General features: G+C 41.6%; 1 pseudogene; it reads left to right on the top strand.

Annotated features, from left to right (window-relative positions):
• Positions 1-1,949: 1,949 nt before the first annotated feature.
• On the top strand, positions 1,950-7,947 carry LOC110535086 (annotated as a pseudogene).
• Positions 7,948-13,395: the final 5,448 nt, after the last annotated feature.

Below are 13,395 nucleotides of genomic sequence, written 5' to 3'. Positions count from 1 at the left end.
TTGTGGAAAATTCGATCCAAGGATTAAGGCAGAGACCATTTAATGTTATAATACACTGCTCAAAAAAATAAAGGGAACACTAAAATAACACATCCTAGATCTGAATGAATGAAATATTCTTAATAAATACTTTTTTCTTTACATAGTTGAATGTGCTGACAACAAAATCACACAAAAATTATCAATGGAAATCAAATTTATCAACCCATGGAAGTCTGGATTTGGAGTCACACTCAAACTTTAAAGTGGAAAACCACACTACAGGCTGATCCAACTTTGATGTAATGTCCTTAAAACAAAAAGTCAAAATGAGGCTCAGTAGTGTGTGTGGCCTCCACGTGCCTGTATGACCTCCCTACAATGCCTGGGCATGCTCCTGATGAGGTGGCGGATGGTCTCCTGAGGGATCTCCTCCCAGACCTGGACAAAAGCATCCGCCAACTCCTGGACAGTCACAGCCACATGAGGTCTAGCATTGTCTTGCATTAGGAGGAACCCAGGGCCAACCACACCAGCATATGGTCTCACAAGGGGTCTGAGGATCTCATCTCGGTACCTAATAACAGTCAGGCTACCTCTGGCGAGCACATGGAGGGCTGTGCGGCCCCCCAAAGAAATGCCACCTCACACCATGACTGACCCACCGCCAAACCGGTCATGCTGGAGGATGTTGCAGGCAGCAGAACCTTCTCCACGGCGTCTCCAGACTCTGTCACGTCTGTCACATGTGCTCAGTGTGAACCTGCTTTCATCTGTGAAGAGCACAGGGCGCCAGTGGCGAATTTCTCTGGCAAATGCCAAACGTCCTGCACGGTGTTGGGCTGTAAGCACAACCCCCACCTGTGGACGTCGGGCACTCATACCACCCTCATGGAGTCTGTTTCTGACCGTTTGAGCAGACACATGCATATTTGTGGCCTGCTGGAGGTCATTTTGCAGGGCTCTGGCAGTGCTCCTCCTGCTCCTCCTTGCACAAAGGCGGAGGTAGCGGTCCTGCTGCTGGGTTGTTGCCCTCCTACGGCCTCCTCCACGTCTCCTGATGTACTGGCCTGTCTCCTGGTAGCGCCTCCATGCTCTGGACACTACGCTGACAGACACAGCAAACCTTCTTGCCACAGCTCGCATTGATGTACCATTCTGGATGAGCTGCACTACCTGAGCCACTTGTGTGGGTTCTAGACTCCGTCTCATGCTACCACTAGAGTGAAAGCACCGCCAGCATTCAAAAGTGACCAAAACATCAGCCAGGAAGCATAGGAACTGAGAAGTGGTCTGTGGTCACCACCTGCAGAACTACTCATTTATTGGGGGTGTCTTGCTAATTGCCTATAATTTCCACCTGTTGTCTATTACATTTGCACAACAGCATGTGAAATTGATTGCCAATCAGTGTTGCTTCCTAAGGGGACAGTTTGATTTCACAGAAGTGTGATTGACTTGGAGTTACATTGTGTTGTTTAAGTGTTCCCTTTATTTTTTTGAGCAGTGTAGAATAATCGTTAATACAAGCAGCTGCAGGGGAGACCAGCTCTGATTTCACAGGGACCAACTCTAGGAAGAAATGGTTACATGTCCCTTATATATTGGGAGGTAATAATACAATCATGCTGTTACACAACAGTTCTTTCAATAGAATCAACAGTTCCGGAACACAATGGCCTTGTGTTAAGGAGCAGCCTTCCCTGGAGTCTGTGAAAAGCATAATATCACAGTCCAACACCGAACATATCCCTTTAGAAGTTACAACAGCTCACCCCAAATTCTGCCACCACACACACACACATATAGAATGCATTGCCAAATGTGTGTGAATTATGACTGAGTAGATGATCTACTAATGAGTATTTATTATGCCAGGTGATTTGTAGATCAGTCAGTCTTGACCTGGCTGCAATGTTGAACAAGCTCCAGTGTCTACCAAATATGTCTGATTGTTGTGGCATATCAATATGGATGAGCAACCTGGGAGCTTCCAGACAGAGGTAAAGGCAGATAGAACTCCCACCTGCAGAGACATGGACTGTCAGTCATGCTAAAGCAAATGTTTATATACAGTGCCTTCAGAAAGAAATCTCACCTCTTGACTTTTTCCACAAAAATAGTTTTACAGCCTGAATGTATAATGGATTAAATTGAGATGCTTTGTCGCTGGCCTAAACACAAGACCCCATAATGTCAAAGTGAAACATTTATACAAATTAATAAAACAATTTAAGCTGAAATGTATTGAGTCAATAAGTATTCAACTCCTTAGATATGGCAAACCTAAATAAGTTCAGGAGTAAAAATGTGCTTAACAAGTCACAGAATCGGTTGCATGGACTCACTCTATGTGCAATAATAGTGTTTAACATGATTTTTGAATGACTACCTCATCTTTGTACCCCACACATCCAATTATCTGTTTGGTCCCTCAGCCGAGCTGTGAATTTCAAACACAGATTAAACCACAAAGATCAGGGAGGTTTTCCAATGCCTCGAGAAGAAGGCCACTTATTGGTAGATGGGTAAAAAAAAGAATACATGAAATATCCATTTGAGCCTGGTGAAGTTATTACACTTTGGATGGTGTATCAATACACCCAGTCACTACAAAGATACAGGCGTCCTTCCTAATTCAGTTGACGGAGAAGAAGGAAACCTCATTGATTTCACCATGAAGCCAATGGCGACTTTAAAAGAGTTACAGAATTTAATGGCTGGGACAGAAGACAACTGAGGATGGATCAACATTGTATTTACTCCACAATACCAATGTCACGGTCGTTATAATGCGGAGACCAAGGCGCAGCGTGATAAGCGTACATTCTTCTTTAATTAACGAAATAACACTGAAAGAACACTGAAAGAACACTGAAAGAACACTGAAAGAACACTGAAAGAACACTGAAAGAACACTGAACAGACTATGAAAACAACAAAACGACCCATGAAGCTAATATGCATAGTGCAGACAGGCAACTAAACATAGACCAAGAACCCACAAAATACCCAAGGAATATGGCTACTTAAATATGGTCCACAATCAGAGACAATGATAAACAGCTGCCTCGGATTGAGAACCAATCTAGGCAACCATAGAAATATAAACACCTAGACTTACAAAAACTCAGAGATATACAAAACCCCCTAGACATACAAAACCCCCTAGAAGATACAAAAACTAAACAAACCACCCTCGTCACACCCTGACGTAATCAAAATAATAAAGAAAACAAAGATAACTAAGGTCAGGGCGTGACAACTAAGCTAATTTACAGAGTGAAAAGAAGGAAACCTGTACAAAATAAAAAATATTCCAAAACATGCTTCTTGTTTGCAACAAGGCAATAAAATAATACCGCAACTTTAGCAAAGCCATTAACTTTTTGTCCTGAGTCTAAAGTGTTATGTTTGGAGCAAATACAATACTACACATTACTTAGTACCACTCTCCATATTTTCAAGCATAGCGGTGGCTGCATCATGTTATGGGTATGCTTGTATTTGTTAAGGACTGGGGAGTTTTTCAGGGTAAAAAATAAACTGAATCGAGCTAAGCACAGGAAAAATCCTAGAGGAAAACCTGGTTCAGTCTGCTTTCCACCAGACAATGGGAAATTAATTCACTTTTCAGCAGGACAATAACCTAAAACACGAGTTTAAATCTACACTGTAGTTGCTTACCAAGAAGACAGTGAATGTTCCTGAGTGGCCAGGTTACAGTTACAGATCTATGGCAAGATATGAAAATGGTTGTTTAGCTAATTTGACAATGCTTGAAGAATGTTTTAAATAATAATGTGCAAATGTTGCACATTCCAGGTGTTGAAAGCTCTTGGAGACTTATCCAGAAATACTCACAGCTGTAATTGCTGCCAAAGGTGCTTCTACAAAATATTGACCCAGATGTGTGAATACTTATGTAAATTAGATATTTCTGTATTGTATTTTATATATATTTGCACAAATTTCTAAAAACACATTTTCAATTTGTCATTATTGGGTATTGTATGTAGATGGGTGAGGAAAAAATATATTTAATTAATCTTGAATTCAGGCTATAACACAATAAAATGTTGAATAAGTCGAGGGGTATGAATACTTTCTGAAGGCACTGTACAAGGGCCAGGGTCAGATTTACTGAGCATTTGTGTGTGTGTGTACAGCTTGCACGTATGTATACAGTTATATAAATACAAAATACACCTGCTATTTTCCAGAGGTAGAAAACCTATAGGAGTTTTAGAACAACATGTTAAAGTGTATAAACTCTTAAAATTGAAGACAGTTTCATGGTTCTAGCTTTGTGTTGTGTATTTTATTCCCTTCTGAAAATAGCAGGTGCAAACACTCTGGAAATCAATCTCCTCTGTTTTTATGCTTCAGCCCAGCTTCCTCCCTGTGTCTGCCTGTTTCCTTCCCCTATCTCTTTGCCTGTATGTTATACACATGAGAATCTACCCACCTTCTGCAGCCATCCACCCATCACACTGTGTACCCACCAGCATGTCAGTGTCCGCCCTCCCTCCTGTCTATTTTTCTGTCTGGTCGACTTTCTTTTTGTCTCCTTTCTGCCCAACATTACCAACCCACACTGCACTGACAGCCCACTCTCTACTGTTACTCACTCTCTCTAGTGGTGAAGTAGCTGCTCTTAGGTTGTCTGGCATGCTTGTTAGATTGGAACACCCCTTTGGCCTAGTGTTCTGAGTAGGCCTATTGTCTGCATGTGGCTAAGGACATCTGAAGTGCAAATAGAAGTTCAAATGTGCAAATATGGAGGAAGCAAGGGAGGAAACTGAAGACAGTGTACATTGACATCATGTTGCAGCTCTCCACAGTTCAAACACACTGCTGCTAAAATAATGAAAAGATTGGATGGAGATCCGACTGTTAAGCAAGACAATTTCATCATGCAGTAACAATAATGTGTTATTACAAGTCCCAGCAACAATGGTTTGTTTGAGAATGGCCTTGAATGGTCTCCTGACAGACTGCAGGTCCCCCGGAGGTCAGGGCCCCCAGATAGCATATACTGTAAACACGTTGCAGCTCTCCACCATGTTTTTATTGGGGATTTTCAAACAAATCATTTTCTGTATTTTACAAATGTTTTATTGAACTATTTTTAGAGGCAAAAATATGTACATGGACTGTATGTTTACAGAATCTGTTGTCAACTCCATCAGTGGCTTGTCAACTCCCTCATTGATGGCTAACCCCCTTAAGATATATTTTTTTGTCAGTATTCAGAAAAAATATTGTAATTACTGTTACACAACATATACTTAAACAATTTAGGTATTTGCTGTTCTAGACCTAAGGGATAATGTTTGCTTTATAAATTGTGTTTTTTGTTCTAGATATATAAAAACATGCTAAAATGCTAACAAAATAAGAAAAATAAGTTTGGAGATTTGTATTCCATGTTGGAATAATATAATGTTAGAATTAAACAATCAAGGCCTTTAAACACTTGGATAATAATTGTAAAAATTAAATACCTTTTGGTGTCTGATGGAGCTGATATAAATCTTTTAGTTGTATATTATGAAAAATAATAATAATTATTTGTTAGGTTCTTACTTTACATCAGGGGTCTCCAACCTTTTCAAGCACGAGAGCTACTTTTAACAAATGAAACATGTTGTGAGCTACAATTTTTATTTATTGCTTTCAAATAGGCTCATTCTTCTCTTCTCATCCCTGCCACTCTTATCCGGGTCCTTAGTGTACAAAAGAAAGAAGTGCACGTTTCTGTCAGTATACCTGGTGAAATAATGGTTAATAAACAACTCTAAGAGGGGCCCTATGAAATCTCAGATTTCCTCCACAAATTATATTTGACATGTTTCCCAAATTATGTTTACACAGTTAAATAGATCTGGTTTTAGAATGCTTTTGTTTTTCACTCTCAAAATTACAATTGTTCCATGTCAATGCTTAAATCTCAGCAGAAAGCCATTATGTTTACATCTGGAAGAAAACAAACACATTTGTATTTTTTGTGAAATTCCACTTTAACAGTTGTCTGAGTGGGGAGAGTAAAACTGAAAACTAGCTGTTATTGGCACTGGCAGAGAGGTTTGGAACTCTATTTCTTAATGGTCTATTAACAATTTTACCGCCTGGTGATGTCACCAGGCAGGCCAAAATTCCAACCCACCAAAACAGGCAGAAATTTCAGGCGGTCTATTCAAACAAACAGCTATTACGCTAAAAGAGCATTATCATAATTGTTACAATATTATTCCAACCTCACAGTGTACAATCATCCTTCAAGCCAGGTGTGTGTGCCAACGATTTACACTGATGATGGCCTGAGGCTGAAACATTTGTTTTGTTTTCACATTTTGGGGCATCGTGATGTTTTAATTAACATCTCACTATTCCAGCACAATTTCAACCAACATTTCAACATCATCAAATCACCTATGCTTAGTGTAATACAGTGACAAATAAAAGATTGTGTCCAATTAACCTAAGCTACATTTGATATGGCTGTTCATGGTTCTGATTTGTGTCTGTGTGAGTGCGTTCATGCAAGTAGAAAAACATGTTGACACCCTACTGATAGAGAAATGCCAATGACATCATCCTGTCGACAAAACGGTCTATCACTCTGTCATACAGTGCACATTTAAAAAATTTTATGTCCTAGGCTACCTGGCTAAAATGCTTGCTCGCTAGCCTAACTTCCTTTCATGGGCAACGTTAGCTAGTTAACATGAGCCTTCTACATCTAGCTACATAATGAACTTCCATCCTTTCAGCCACACCTGTTGCTGACAGGTGTTTAAAATCGAGCACACAACCATGCAATCTCCATAGACAAGAAGTAGAATGGCCTTATGGAAGAGCTCAGTAACTTTCAACGTGGCACCGTCATAGGATACCCCCTTATCAACAAGTCAGTTCATCAAATTTTTGCCCTGCTACACCAGTCAACTGTAAGTGCTGTTACTATGAAGTGGAAACGTCTAGGATTTTGGAATGAGATGAAGCAGGCGTCCACATCCACTACATGACCAAAAGTATGCCCCAGGAGCAAAGTTAGACAAAATTACTTTTCTTGAGAGGGTAAAAATGTCTTATTTGCAAATCGCATATCTCCTAAACTCTAGCTAAACTTTGTCACTTTGACACTGACATTCACTACATGACGTTCTTCCAGGCAGCAGACATTTGACTCATAATGAATTACTTTATCTTTGATTTCCCGAGTCCTACCATGCCAACGGGGTCTACATGGGCAGCTTCCAGTGCAAGCCCTCCAAGTCACTTCCCCAGGACATGGAGGAATTTGTCCAGAGCTCCGGGGACCATGGGGTCATCATTATATCCCTGGAGACCTTGTTTGGACAGTTTCCTGAGGACATCCCTGAGGACATCACCACGACATTCGCCAACTTCCTCAGAAGGTCATCTGGAGGCACGCTGGGAAGAGATCCGCCTCCATGTGCAACAACACCTTACTGGTGGGCTCTCACAGAACGACCTCCTGGGGCACCAACGGAGTCCAGGAGGCCATCTACCAAGGTGTCCCCGTAGTCAGCCTCCCGTTGATCTTCGACCAGCATGATAACCTCAACAGGATGAGGGCAAAGGGCGTGGCTAAGATAGTGGACATCGCCACCTTAGACAGAGATGTCTTCCTGCAGGCCGTGAAGGCTGAGCTCTATGTGCCATCCTACAGGGAGAACATGCAAAGGCTGTCCAGGCTGCACATGGACCAAATAATTAAGCCACTGGACTTTGCAATGTTCTGGATCAAGTTTGTGATCTGGAACAAAGGAGCAGCTTATCTGAGGAGAGTCCTACAAGATATTCTGATTCACCTACCACTCTTATGATGTCATTGCCACGCTGCTAGCAGTTATGTTGCTCATAACGCTGGTTAGCATTTTAGCTGTAAGGTTTTTATGGTGTAAGGTGCTTTGTAGGAGGAAAGTAAAACATGAATGATACAGATGTGTTTTGAGGCTTTCATTCGGATATCAATATATTCTAAAATTATCAATACATCCATTATTATCAAATATTCAATATATATTTTGCTGGTAGTCTTTCTAAAACCTTTTTTTCTGCCAAATCCAAAAGAATGCTCCAATAATTTATGCTAGTATTTAAAATTATACAGCTTTGGCAATATACAGTGGGGAGAACAAGTATTTGATACTCTGCCGATGTTGCAGGTTTTCTTACTTAGAAAGCATGTAGAGGTCTGTAATTGTTATCATAGGTACACTTCAACTGTGAGAGACGGAATCTAAAAAAGCCAGAAAATCACATTGTATGATTTGTAAGTAATTAATTTGCATTTCATTGCATGACATAAGTATTTGATACATCAGAAAAGCAGAACTTAATATTTGGTACAGAAACCTTTGTTTGCAATTACAGAGATCATACGTTTCCTGTAGTTCTTGACCAGGTTTGCAGACACTGCAGCAGGGATTTTGGCCCACTCCTCCATAGAGACCTTCTCCAGATCCTTCAGGTTTCGGGGCTGTCGCTGGGCAATACGGACTTTCAGCTCCCTCCAAAGATTTTCTATTGGGTTCAGGTCTGGAGACTGGCTAGGCCGTCCAGGACCTTGAGATGCTTCTTACGGAGCCACTCCTTAGTTGCCCTGGCTGTGTCTTTCGGGTTGTTGTCATGCTGGAAGACCCAGCCATGACCCATCTTCAATGCTCTTACTGAGGGAAGAAGGTTGTTGGCCAAGATCTCGCGATACATGGCCCCATCCATCCTTCCCTCAATAAGGTGCAGTTGTCCTGTCCCCTTTGCAGAAAAGCATCCCCAAAGAATTATGTTTCCACCTCCATGCTTCACGGTTGGGATGGTGTTCTTGGGGTTGTACTCATCCTTCTTCTTCCTCCAAACACGGTGAGTACAGTTTGGACCAAAAAGCTCTATTTCTGTCTCATCAGACCACATGACCTTCTCCCATTCCTCCTCTGGATAATCCAGATGGTCATTGGAAAACTTGCCTGGACATGCGCTGGCTTGAGCAGGGGGACCTTGCGAGCACTGCAGGATTTTAATCCATGACGGAGTAGTGTGTTACTAATGGTTTTCTTTGAGACTGTGGTCCCAGCTGTCTTCAGGTCATTGACCAGGTCCTGCCGTGCAGTTCTGGGCTGAACCCTCACCTTCCTCATGATCATTGATGCCCCACGAGGTGAGATCTTGCATGGAGCCCCAGACCGAGGGTGATTGACCGTCATCTTGAACTTCTTCCATTTTCTAATAATTGCGCCAACAGTTGTTGCCTTCTCACCACGCTGCTTGCCTTTTGTCCTGTAGCCCATCCCAGCCTTGTGCAGGTCTACGATTTTTCCCCTGATGTCCTTACACAGCTCTCTGGCCTTGGCCATTGTGGCGAGGTTGGAGTCTGTTTGATTGAGTGTGTGGACAGGTGTCTTTTATACAGGTAACAAGTTCAAACAGGTGCAGTTAATACAGGTAATGAGTGGAGAAAAGGAGGGCTTCTTAAAGAAAAACAGGTCTGTGAGAGCCAGAATTCTTACTGGTTGGTAGGTGATCAAATACTTATGTCATGCAATAAAATGCAAATTAATTACTTAAAAATCCGAGGGTGATTGACCGTCATCTTGAACTTTCTGGATTTTTGTTTTAGATTCCGTCTCTCACAGTTGAAGTGTAGCTATGATAAAAATGACAGACCTCTACATGCTTTGTAAGTAGGAAAACCTGCAAAATCGGCAGTGTATCAAATACTTGCATTTCATCTTTAAGGTGTCAAAATGTTATCCTCACTCATTAAGTACAGCTTGAGCAGTTGTAGGGTTCAGGATGAAGTTTAATCTTATACTTCCCAAATCTTAATCTTAACCATTAGTGGATGAAATACCAAACTGATCTTAGATCAGTGTCTAGGGGTAACTTTACCCTACTCCTTGTTTTGCAGTACTTTAGGTCTTGGGGAATGAGACCTTCCTGTGTGATACTAAGCTAGCTTTGATTAGCTGTCATGCGCTACAGTTTCCCATTACAGCTACAGGCCTGAGTGGCTGCTGTGCCAGCCTCTTGTTTAATGGCAGTGAATATCGGTCAACACAGTCAGGGTTCGTCTCAACCAGCCGCCATACTCTCTCAGTGCATCAGGAGGACAACAGAGATTCCATCCTCAAAATGCTGTTACTCAATGTTTACTGAATAGATCATGAATCAAGCCCACACTAGGCCATTATGAACACAGAGGAAAGTATTCATGCAATACTGAAATCTCTTTCCAATACTGTTGGTTAAAACACTATGCAGTATTAAACACAGAGAATGTCTCAAGGACAAGGTCTTGAGGATTGCTGGATGAATACAGATTGCCATCATTGGCAGGATGTTTTGAGAAAAGGAAAAGAGGTCAGAGTAGAATGGAAGAAGACAGATGTATCCTCATATGGCTGTTCAGAAGGCTCAGTAGAGTGCACTGCATGCTTTATTCAAACCCAAGACTGTTTCCTAATGGCGTATATAACATTATGAGAAAGAGTGGATGTATAGATCGATTTAGAAGCATGGCAGAAATGGCATACATAATTCACAATGGTAGAGTAGAACTGCCACTGCCACTGCCATAATTCACATGTATTACGCATGTTGTTGTTGTTCTATCTAGCTCACATTGCCCCTTAAATATAAAACACTGTTTCTGGAGACCCCTCTATCATGATGAAGCAGCTTGCCTCCTTATGGGATCCTTCACAGGGAGAGGGGACATTGCTGTCTTCCCATTACTATTGCATCAATCACTCTTCCAGACATGCTCTAACGAAGAAGAATGAGCTGCTCTGCCAGAAAGAAAGGGGGAGGGAAGGAGAGAGAGAGAGAGAGAGAGAGAGAAAACATTTCACAACTGAACCGATAATAAGCCTGTTCAACAGGAACGGACTGCTGACAGATGAAAATATTTGTTTGTTTTCATCAGAGCACCTTTGTTGGCGGCTAGGCTCAGCGGGGTCGAACTGGAAACATATAGTATCTTCAACTTAGCTTCCTTTTCCCCTGAAAACCGGATGTGGGGACCCCGCTCAGGTGTTTATTGTACACCTGCTACGTTAGGTTACAGTAGTTGGAGGCGAGTTACAGGACAGGTTGGATTAAGTGAGAGGTGCTGTTAGCTCCCTGTAGGCTTGAAAACGCATCTGGGTAGGCGTACAGCGAAGGAATGTATTTTAGCTCAGTGATACAGCATCTTGAGGACCATCAGATATTGCTTAAAAGAAAAGACACCTTTACTGCTGTCGCTATTCATAATCTTCTCAGGCAGTAGACACATACGACAGACACATTTAGTTCTGTAATAATAAAAGTTAGTGTACTACCAACAGAGTTTCTCAAAGTTCAGGGACAGATTAAATGCACAGTAGACCTATTGCATTTACGGAAGATTCAACCAAAAGATGAGCTCTCCTTTGAACAGTGTGGACCACTGTTGCCATACTAACTACACAGTACCTGATTGCTCATCACAGTCACACTCACAAGCAAGAGCCATTTCCTGGTCAGGGATTTACTATTGTCCGGGAAATTATTTTGTCATCACAGTCATTGTCAAAATCATAATGAGAAAATCAATCAAGTGACACTTCATTCACCCAATCAGCCTGTTTACTTGCAGGGCATATCTCTCATATGTCTTGCTGGGAGAGGAGTTGAATAGGGGCTGTTAAGTAAACAGAACTGTCAGGCACACACAGCCAGGTGTATGTTCAATAAGACTCAGAGACACCTGTGCGACGCGATAAGGAGACGAGTGCTGTCCGGGTCCTTCTTATTCCAGGATGTTCATCTTTAGGGCCTCCGTTATGTACGAATCTCCACTGTCAGTCTGTCAGTCTCAGTTCTGTGGGCAGGTATCGGATAAAAATAAATTCAAAATAGAAGCTTAATTACTTCTTAGCTCCTCCGCTGCTTTCCGGCCCACCTTGGGAGTAGAAATTCTAAGAGGATAAGGATGCTGTGTTACCTGGAGCAGCTGCATAAATACATGACAAGCTATTGAATACCATTGACTACTGTTAGAACATGATAATTATACATTTTTGTGTGAAAGTAAGGATGAGCCATGGGCTAGTACTTTATGTTTCTGTCTTGATTGGCCCTGAAGACAAACAGATGCTGATTTCCCTCTGTTCAGTTTACATCATGAACATAAAAAAACACAACAAAAATCATCACAGCAAGGTGAGTATGCGCATCAATTATTTTTCCTTTTCAGCAGTGTGATTTTTTGTTTAATGAATGATGGTTGGTAGTTTGTCAATGTTTATTTTACGTAAAATAAAGTGAAATTCTATTTTTGGAAAGCACTAAACAAATCAACCCTATTATCATATGAGCAACACATGGACGCTTCTCCCAGAAGATAGAGACTCCACATCTGTTTGCTTACGATGATGGAACCAGCCTAAGTTGGTGATGGAGTGGAATATCCATCCCATGCTGCCTGGTACCTGCCCTCCCTGCTCTTACAGTAGTAGGTTTGATCAAACCTTTCCACTGTGTTTCCATTGTGGCCCCTCTACCTCATAGCTACAGGCCTATATCAGGGTATGTGTTTAGTTTGGTATTGGAAAAGCATATCCCAGAGGAATAGGTTTACGTCATGGTATAGTGCTGTCTGGTGTGCTGTAGCTACATATTTCCATTGGCTGAGTTTCCTTTCTGCCTCTATCACCCTTAGCCTCTGTGTCACGTCAGATAGTGCAACGTCCGTCGCGCAGGAGTGATGCCATCTGACGTAAGACAATGCTGGTGCACAGGAAGCCTAGCAGTGTTCTGTATCGGTGGCCGAGTTCTATATCAGTGTTCTACAGTGCATTCGGAAAGTGTTCAGACCCCTTGACTTTTTCCTCATTTTGCTACATTACAGCCTTATTCAAAAACATTTATAAATATATTTTTTCTCTCATCAATCTACACACAATACCCCATAATGACAAAGCGATAACAGGTTTTTAGAAATGTTTGCAAATGTGTCAAAAACAGAAATTCCTTATTTACATATGTATTACTACCCTTTGCTATGAGACTCAAAATTGAGCTCTGTGCAGCCTGTTTCCATTGAGCATCCTTGAGATGTTTCTACAACTTGATTGTAAATTCAATTGATTGGACATGATTTGGAAAGGCACACACCTGTCTATATAAGATCCCACAGTTGACAGTGCATGTCAGAGCAAAAACCAAGCCATGAGGTCGAAGGAATTGTTCATCGAGCGAGGCACAGATCTGGGGAAGGGTACCAAAAATATCTGCAGAATTGAATGTCCCCAAGAAACACAGTGGCGTCAATCATTCTTAAATGGAAAAAGTTTTGACCCACCAAAACTCTTCCTAGAGCTGGCCACCCAGCCAAACTGAGCATTCGGGGGAGGAGGGCCTTGG

The sequence above is a fragment of the Oncorhynchus mykiss genome, chromosome 11 (assembly GCF_013265735.2).
Source record: "Oncorhynchus mykiss isolate Arlee chromosome 11, USDA_OmykA_1.1, whole genome shotgun sequence".
Lineage (NCBI taxonomy): Eukaryota > Metazoa > Chordata > Actinopteri > Salmoniformes > Salmonidae > Oncorhynchus > Oncorhynchus mykiss.
This window is presented reverse-complemented; position numbering and strand designations above follow the sequence as displayed.